The sequence below is a fragment of the Podarcis pityusensis genome (genome assembly GCF_964106645.2).
Source record: "Podarcis pityusensis genome assembly, chromosome: 3".
In the NCBI taxonomy this organism is placed as follows: Eukaryota; Metazoa; Chordata; class Lepidosauria; order Squamata; family Lacertidae; genus Podarcis; species Podarcis pityusensis.
The window spans coordinates 103,191,918-103,200,275 of NC_138026.1; the positions used below are offsets into that span (position 1 = coordinate 103,191,918).

At 46.1% G+C, this 8,358-nt stretch overlaps 1 protein-coding gene across 1 annotated transcript in view; it reads right to left on the reverse strand.

Moving 5' to 3' along the window:
- Nucleotides 1-1,793, reverse strand: part of SRBD1 (S1 RNA binding domain 1) — a 171,192-nt gene extending 169,399 nt beyond the window's left edge. The window contains exon 1 of the mRNA XM_080998131.1: nucleotides 1,628-1,793. The gene's annotated coding sequence lies outside the window, so the exon portion shown is untranslated. The remainder of the gene's footprint in view (nucleotides 1-1,627) is intronic.
- Between the last annotated feature and the right edge of the window lie 6,565 nt (nucleotides 1,794-8,358).

An 8,358-nucleotide genomic window follows, 5' to 3' on the forward strand; every position in this document is an offset into this window, starting at 1 on the left:
CAAGGGAGAAACGTGCTAAGAGGAAGACACACTTGGCAAACCCTCACCGTGATCAACTCCCACCAATGTCCCCACTGTGGAAGGATGTGTGGATCCAGAATTGGCCTCCACAGTCACTTACAGACTCACTTTTAAAACCGTGTTTATGGAAGACGATCTTACTTGGCTATGAGTGATTGCCAAAGAAGAAGAAGAAGACAATAGATTCAACAGGAGCCTGCTGAAAACATTTCTACTCTGCCAGGGGCCTATGCAGGCAATTAAGATACATCCGTCCACAACAGTTAACTGATGCCTGACTTTTTATATGGTTTTTACTGTACAGTTTTATCTGCTTTTGTTGTAAACCACTTTGTTGGCAGCATAAAAATATTTTTATAAACATAACTTAAGGTTGTGCAAACAAGCCACAAGCAGCTGTAAGTGAAAACAGGACAAAAGAAAGCAGACGGGATTGAGAATCACTTTCCTCTTCCTTTCTCCCTAAAAATCCTCTCTATTTCTATTTTTTATCAAGTAAAACAAAGGCAGGCAGATGATTGGATGCAGCGCATCCCTTCTTTTAAAAAACAGGAGTGCCAGGACACTGTGCATATCCATAAGGAGGAATGGGCAGATTTTTGAGGAGGGAACAATGGAAGAGAACAGGCACCCAGCCTGGGGGAGCAGCACAAAGGTAAAGGTAAAGGGACCCCTGACCATTAGGTCCGGTCACGGACGACTCTGGGGTTGCACGCTCATCTTGCTTTACTGGCCGAGGGAGCCGGCATTTGTCCTCAGACAGTTTTTTCCGGGTCATGCGGCCAGCATGACTAAGCCGCTTCTGGCAAACCAGAGCAGCGCATGGAAACGCCATTTACCTTCCCGCTGGAGCGGTACCTATTTATCTACTTGCACTTTGACATGCTTTCGAACTGCTGGGTGCGCAGGATAGCATAGTATGGTGCAAATTACACACCTACTTCATGTTAGGCCACCAAAAGGGGAAAAAATCCTGGGAAATAATAAGGCTGATCTGAGAAAGGTCAGGACAAGCAGCTGTCAAAAGGGACCAGCAAAAAGTGCATTTTGCTGCCAAGTCTCAATGAACCCACTGAAGACCTGCTGTGGTTACACAAGAGCATGCCACATATGCACATGGGCACTCATATTATGAATGAACAGCATTCTTCACCAGCCTGGCACCTTCCACGTGCTTTGGACCACAACTGTGCTGGCAGTGGCAGATGGGAATTGTAGTCCAAAGCACAGGGAGGGGAATCAGCTTGGCAAAGCCTGCTGCACAGAAATAGATTAAAGTTTGCCTCCACGGCATATGGTATTTGAAAACAAATGTGATCAAGCCTTTTATGGCAAACTGATATGGGGGTTTTTGTTTTTGAAGGAAGGCGACTCCGGTTGTCACTTGCCCTTGTATCATCACAAACGTGCAGCGATCCGACAGCCCTGGCGTCGCTTGGCTGCCTACCTTCTTCCCCTCGCCCCGTTTTTTATTTCAGAACCCACCGGGGCACTCGGGAGAACCCCACACGTCTGAATGCAGCTCCCCGCTGTCGCCCCGGAAGCTCCCGAGTTCCCCGCATCCCTCCCGCTACACGCTCCTTGTTCTTCTCCTCTCCACACTCACCTTCCCGTAGCGGGTGTTTCCCGGCGGCGCCAAGAGCCGGGTGTTTTGTTGTTGAAGGCGACGCCTTCTCCTTGCGCCCCTCCAATCGCGGCTGCAGGCTCGGCGTTTGAAAGCGGCGCGCAGCGCCACCGGAGCCTGCGGGGGAAACCCAGGCTCTCCAAGACCCGGCAAGGCAAGAGGCGAAGGGGAGGAGCAGGAAGTGATTGCCGCGCGGCGCGACCAGGCCCCGGAACAGCCCCGGCTCCAATCAGGAAAGGGAGCTGAGCGCACTCCGGATTACTTCGGGAGCCAAGGGCGGGGGAGGGAGGGAGTCGGGAAGGGGGATCTTCTTGTTCCCCAGCTCGCCCCTTACCAAGAGAGAAACCCAGGCGCGTGCCTCTGGTGACGTGAGGATCCATAATGATCTAAGGATGAGGTCTTGCGCACGGCGCAATCCCGTGCGTAATTACGTGCGTTTTGGCTCGCTGTGCTCAATGGGAGTTTTTCGCTTGGGTGGGGAAGGTGGGACTCCGTTAGGTGTTGCTGGACCATAGCTGTCAACTTTTCCCTTTTCTTGCGAGGAATCCTATTCGGAATAAGGGAATTTCCCGTATAAAAAGGGAAACGTTGACAGCTCTGTAGCTGAACTGCAAGTCCCCTCACCTTCGGTCGGCATGGCTGGCGGTCAGAAGATGATGGGAGTTGGGGTCCAATGACTTTTGGGGGGCCAGAAGGTGCCTGTCCTGGGAAATGGATTTAGCAGGGGGAACATCACACTTAGAATGTTGTTTAGTCGTGTCCGACTCTTTGTGACCCCATGGTCAAGAGCACGCCAGGCACTCCTGTCTTCCGCTGCCTCCCGCAGTTTGGCCAAACTCATGCTGGTAGCTTCGAGAACACTGTCCAACCATCTCGTCCTCTGCCGTCCCCTTCTCCTTGTGCCCTCCATCTTTCCCAACATCAGGGTCTTTTACAGGGAGTCTTCTCTTCTCATGAGGTGGCCAAAGTATTGGAGCCTCAGCTTCAGGATCTGTTCTTCCAGTGAGCACTCAGGGCTGATTTCCTTCAGAATGGAGAGGTTTGATCTTCATGCAGTCATGGGACTCTCAAGAGTCTCCTCCAGCACCATAATTCAAAAGCATCCATTCTTTGGCGATCAGCCTTCTTTATGGTCCAGCTCTCACTTCCATACATCACTACTGGGGAAACCACAGCTTTAATTATACGGACCTTTGTCGGCAAGGTGATGTCTCTGCTTTTTAAGATGCTGTCTAGGCTAGAACACTTAGAATAGTGGTTCTCAAAGGGTGTACATCATACTGGTGTGGCAAGAGAACATGGGCAGAGCCGAGGGGGGCAGTATTTGGAGGCATGGCCGTCATGACTAGTAGCCATCCTCCATTAACTTGTCTAATCTTTTAAAACCTCCAAGCTGCTGATGCCTTGTATCAAAATCCACAGTTTAACTGTGGATTGAGCTGCCCCCTCCCCCACCCCCATTCCAGTTAACACAGGAAGAGCTGGGCATGGACTTAAGTCTTTTTTCCCCCTCTGCATTTTAAACCTAAACAGTGAAATCCTGTACAAATCTTCATCCCGTTTTGTTCAATGGGGCCTACTCTATGGAAAGTGGATATAGGATTGCAGCCCAATTGTCCCCCAATGAATCACTCGCTTTAGGTGTTCTTTTACTGGTTTATTTTGTAGCTTTTAATGGCTTTTTGTTTGTTTGTTTGTTTGTTTGTTTGTTTGTTTTTTTGCAAAGCCAAGGTCATAAAGAATATAACGTTTTTGCAGTTTTCTACCTTTTGGCCACTAGGTGCTGCTGTGTGCTGTCAAGCATTTACCGTATTTTTTGCTCCATAAGACTCACTTTTTCCCTCCTAAAAAGTAAGGGGAAATGTGTGTGCGTCTTATGGAGCGAATGCAGGCTGCGCAGCTATCCCAGAAGCCAGAACAGCAAGAGGGGTTGCTGCTTTCACTGCGCAGTGATCCCTCTTGCTGTTCTGGCTTCTGAGATTCAGAATATTTTTTTTCTTGTTTTCCTCCTCCAAAAACTAGGTGCGTCTTGTGGTCTGGTGCGTCTCATAGAGCGAAAAATACGGTATTTCCCACTTGGCAGCCCAACATGTTTTAAAACCCACAGGGCTGTGTGCGTGATTATTCATCATTATTGCTGCTACTTGAATAATTAATACCAAGAGTGTGCAGAACTCACAGTGGGGGGAGGGGACGCTTTCATGGTGGCATCTACCTCCCTCCCACAGATTAAGGGGGGGGTGTCTGTTCAGGGCAGGGGAGCTTACTGCATACCCGCCATGTATCTCCCTTGAATTACAATTGCTGGGAGAGAAATGTCTAAATATGGCTCATACTTAGCATGTATATAGCGCTTTAGAGCGTTGGTCCTCAGCTGGTGGGTCAGGAGATGCTTCTGCAGGGAGGGGGAGTCTGTGGCCCTCCAGATGTCACTCAACTTCAAATCCCATCATCCCTGACCATGATATTACTCTGCCTGGGGCTGATGGGAGTCCAACACCGTCTGAGGGGGCCCACAGTCTCCTCATTCCTGGCTCACAGCTTGACCCAAGGTGGGTCACTACAGCAGCACAACCACTGTCCAAATATGTGGTTTTTTTAAAAAAAAAGCCATTAAGAAATGGGTCCCCAACTGTCTGTGGGAGCTAAAGGCTCCTCAACTTGAAGACAACTGACTTTAGAGCAGGCATGGCCAAACTCAGCCCTCCAGCTGTTTTGGGACTACAGTTCCCATCATCCCTGACCACTGGTCCTGTTAGCTAGGGATGATGGGAGTTGTAGTCCAAAAAGAGCTGGAGGGCCGAGTTTGGCCATGCCTGCTTTAGAGGGTTCAAGGTGTTTCCTATACCGTGGTACCTCAGGTTACATACGCTTCAGGTTACATACGCTTCAGGTTACAGACTCCGCTAACCCAGAAATAGTGCTTCAGGTTAAGAACTTTGCTTCAGGATAAGAACAGAAATCGTGCTCTGGCGGCGCGGCAGCAGCAGGAGGCCCCATTAGCTAAAGTGGTGCTTCAGGTTAAGAACTCTTTCAGGTTAAGAACAGACCTCTGGAACAAATTAAGTACTTAACCCGAGGTACCACTGTATTTGTATTTCAGTCTTCCTCACAACAGCCATGCTGGGTAGGCCAGTGTTGTTACCCAAGTATTGCTGACTGAAGAATAAACTAAAGATCTCGCATCTGCATTATATATTTAAAGCGGTGTCATCCCACATTATAGTCATGGCTTCATCCAGTGAATCCTGGGAACTATAGTTTGTTAAGAGTGCTGAGAGTTGTTAGCAGACCGCTCTTCCCCCTCGGAGTGAGAATTCCCAACTTGGTTTAGTAATCAATCCCTCTTCCCGGGGAACTCTTAACCCTTAGCAAAGTACACTTCCTGGGAGTCTCTGGAGGAAGCCATGACTGTTTAAAGTGGGATGATGCAATCTTAAATGTACTGTGCGGATGAGACTTAAAGCTGAGATATAGTGGCCTGACTCTAGGTCTACAAAGGATTTGAGCCAGGGTTTTCCTGTTGCACTGCCCTGTCTCAGCAATGATACCAACCTGTCTCTGGACTTAATATTTAAGATGAAAAATTACTGTACAAGAACAGCTGGGTCTCTCATTCACACGCATTCCTTCCCTCACACACTGATTGTGTCATATGTAGGTTATAGGCCAGAGGATTGCAAACTTAAAAAATCAAAACACATCCCTGCTCCTGTGCCCTGAACAGCAGGTGTTCTGCAGGATAATTATTACGCTGTGAAAAAACTACCCTAGTTAACTGCTGCATGCGTGGCTGGCTGCTCCTATTAAAGGGTCAGGAGCAGGACAGATCTCTTTGGTCAGGTAAGCTGGCAACCATAACAGAACATTTGTCCTGAAACAACCTTTGTATTCAGGAGGGGAAGGGATATGGGATACACCCACCATCTTCCTTTGTATGTGCTGAGGTTGTGTGACTATAAATAACCCAGGCTATAAATGTAAATATTTTGCCCTTGTTAATTTGTGTGTGTGCGCGCACAATATTTGTGATGAAAGGGTTTGGTGTGCCACAAAAATAGCCGTATGCGTCACCTGCTTCCTACGGTGCTTTGCAGCAGGACTCCGTGTCTTCCAACAAAGCAAAAGCAAACTTCATTCATCGCTTTGCATAGTTTGAAATCGTGCAGAAGCAGCGTAACTGATTGTACAATGAGAACTACGACGACGACGACAGCACTTGCATGAATGAGAGGGTCCATTCAACATCACGCTGAAGAGAACTTTCAGTAATAATGACGAAAAACATAGTCCAGTTTTCAGCGGCGTAGCAAGGTCAGGTGGTACCCAGTGCAGAAAATTTCTGGTCACCGCCCCCCCCCCATTGTAATTATTAAAAGAAGGGAAAATAAGATACTTACAGTTGCAAGTGTTATTTTCTTTTTTATGTATATAAGATATTTATTAAGATTTTTTAAAATATTACAATAAAAATGAAAAAAAAATAACAAAAATACAAAATAAAAATAGTTAAAAACACACAGATTTTCCATTACTTATTTTCCTTTGACTTATTTCCCGGACCTCCTCATACCTCCCTTTTTTGTATTCCACTTCAATCTGTTGGTTCAGCAAATCCTTTAAAAGTAATAATATTAGATTTTTACCTATTTATAACCCTTTTTTCATATTCCCTTAAAGCATTACAGCTGGAAACCACTTAATTACTATCCAACATCATTCTAACATTCATTAATTTTACAATATTTCTGTAGATAATCTTTGAATTTCTTCCAATCTTCTTCCACCGACTCTTCTCCCTGGTCTCGGATTCTGCCAGTCATTTCTGCCAGTTCCATATAGTCCATCAGCTTCATCTGCCATTCTTCCACAGTGGGTAAATCTTGTGTCTTCCAATACTTTGCAATGAGTATTCTTGCTGTTGTTGTGGCATACATAAAAAAGTTCTGTCCTTCTTTAGCACCAATTGGCCGACTATGCCTAGGAGAAAGGCCTCTGGTTTCTTCAAGAAGGTATGTTTAAATACCTTTTTCAGTTCATTATATATCATTTCCCAGAAAGCCTTAATCCTTGGGCACGTCCACCAAAGGTGAAAGAATGTACCTTCAGTTTCTTTACATTTCCAGCATTTATTGTCGGGCAAATGATAGATTTTTGCAAGCTTGACTGGGGTCATGTACCACCTGTATATCATTTTCATAATATTCTCTCTTAGGGCATTACATGCCGTAAACTTCATACCTGTGGTCCATAACTGTTCCCAGTCAGCAAACATAATATTATGTCCAACATCTTGTGCCCATTTAATCATAACAGATTTCACCGTTTCATCCTGAGTATTCCATTTCAACAGCAAGTTATACATTCTTGACAAATTCTTAGTTTTGGGTTCTAACAGTTCTGTTTCTAATTTTGTTTTTTCCACCTGGAAGCCAATTTTCTTGTCCAAATTATATGCCTCCATTATCTGATAATAATGAAGCCAGTCTCGCACTTTATTTTTTAGTTTCTCAAAACTCTGCAGTTTCAGTCTATCTCCATCTTGTTCCAAAATTTCCCAGTATTTCGGCCAATTGGCCTCCATATTGAGCCTTTTCAGAGCTTTCGCTTCCATCGGTGACAGCCACCTTGGGGTTTTGTTTTCCAATAAATCCTTGTATCTTATCCAAACATTAAACAGTGCTTTCCTGACAATATGGTTTTTAAATGCTTTATGCGCTTTGACCTTGTCATACCACAGATATGCATGCCATCCAAATACATTTTCTGGTTTATTTACTTAACATTGTGAGCATAAGCACGTAAAACCTTTTTTTCCTAACTTTGTTCTCTGCAAATTTTGAAATCGCATCACATCAAAATAAATTCCTTTTGCTGCTTTGTCACCCTCCTCAGTGATGACACCTGGGGTGGACCGCACCCCCCTTCCTACACCACTGCCAGTTTTAGATCAGGCGTAAGACTCAAGCTCCACTAAGCCAAAACACTGGGAACTAAGGCTTATGCCGTAGCAGGCGTGTCCCGTGATGAACAATTATGTTGTGCACTGTCACAAATTGGCCTTGCTTATAATTTGCCCTCCACGCACCCACTTTTCCTTGGTCCTTCAGGCCCAAATCCAGACGGGGAGGGTGGGGTGCCATGCCTGGGATCTGCAAAGTTCCAGGAGCTCGTCCTATTCTTGAGTAGGACCCTGGCAGAGGCACATGCCCAGCTGGCATGTTCCCTCCCTCCTGGTCTATCGTTCGGGAGCTTCAAAAGCTTTCTTCAGCCCAAACATCACAGCGACTGATGCCAACAGACATCGGCACACTTAGGGATCCGCAGAGTCTTTGCAGCTTGAGTAACAGACCTCAGCAACTCAGCATTTTGGCTAATCTATTTTATTTACAGTGGTACCTCGGGTTACAGACGCTTCAGGTTACAGACTCCGCTAACCCAGAAATAGTACCTTGGGTTAAGAACTTTGCTTCAGGATGAAAACAGAAATCGCGTGGCGGCGGTGCAGCAGCAGCGGGAGGCCCCATTAGCTAAAGTGGTACCTCAGGTTAAGAACAGTTTCAGGTTACGAATGGACCTCCAGAACGACTTAAGTTCTTAACCCAAGGTACCACTGTACATATAAACACACACAGAGCACTGCAACATGGCTCCCTCTCTCTCTAGCATCAGACAGCAAAGAGAGAAAGAACAAAGGACAATAGTCCCACTTC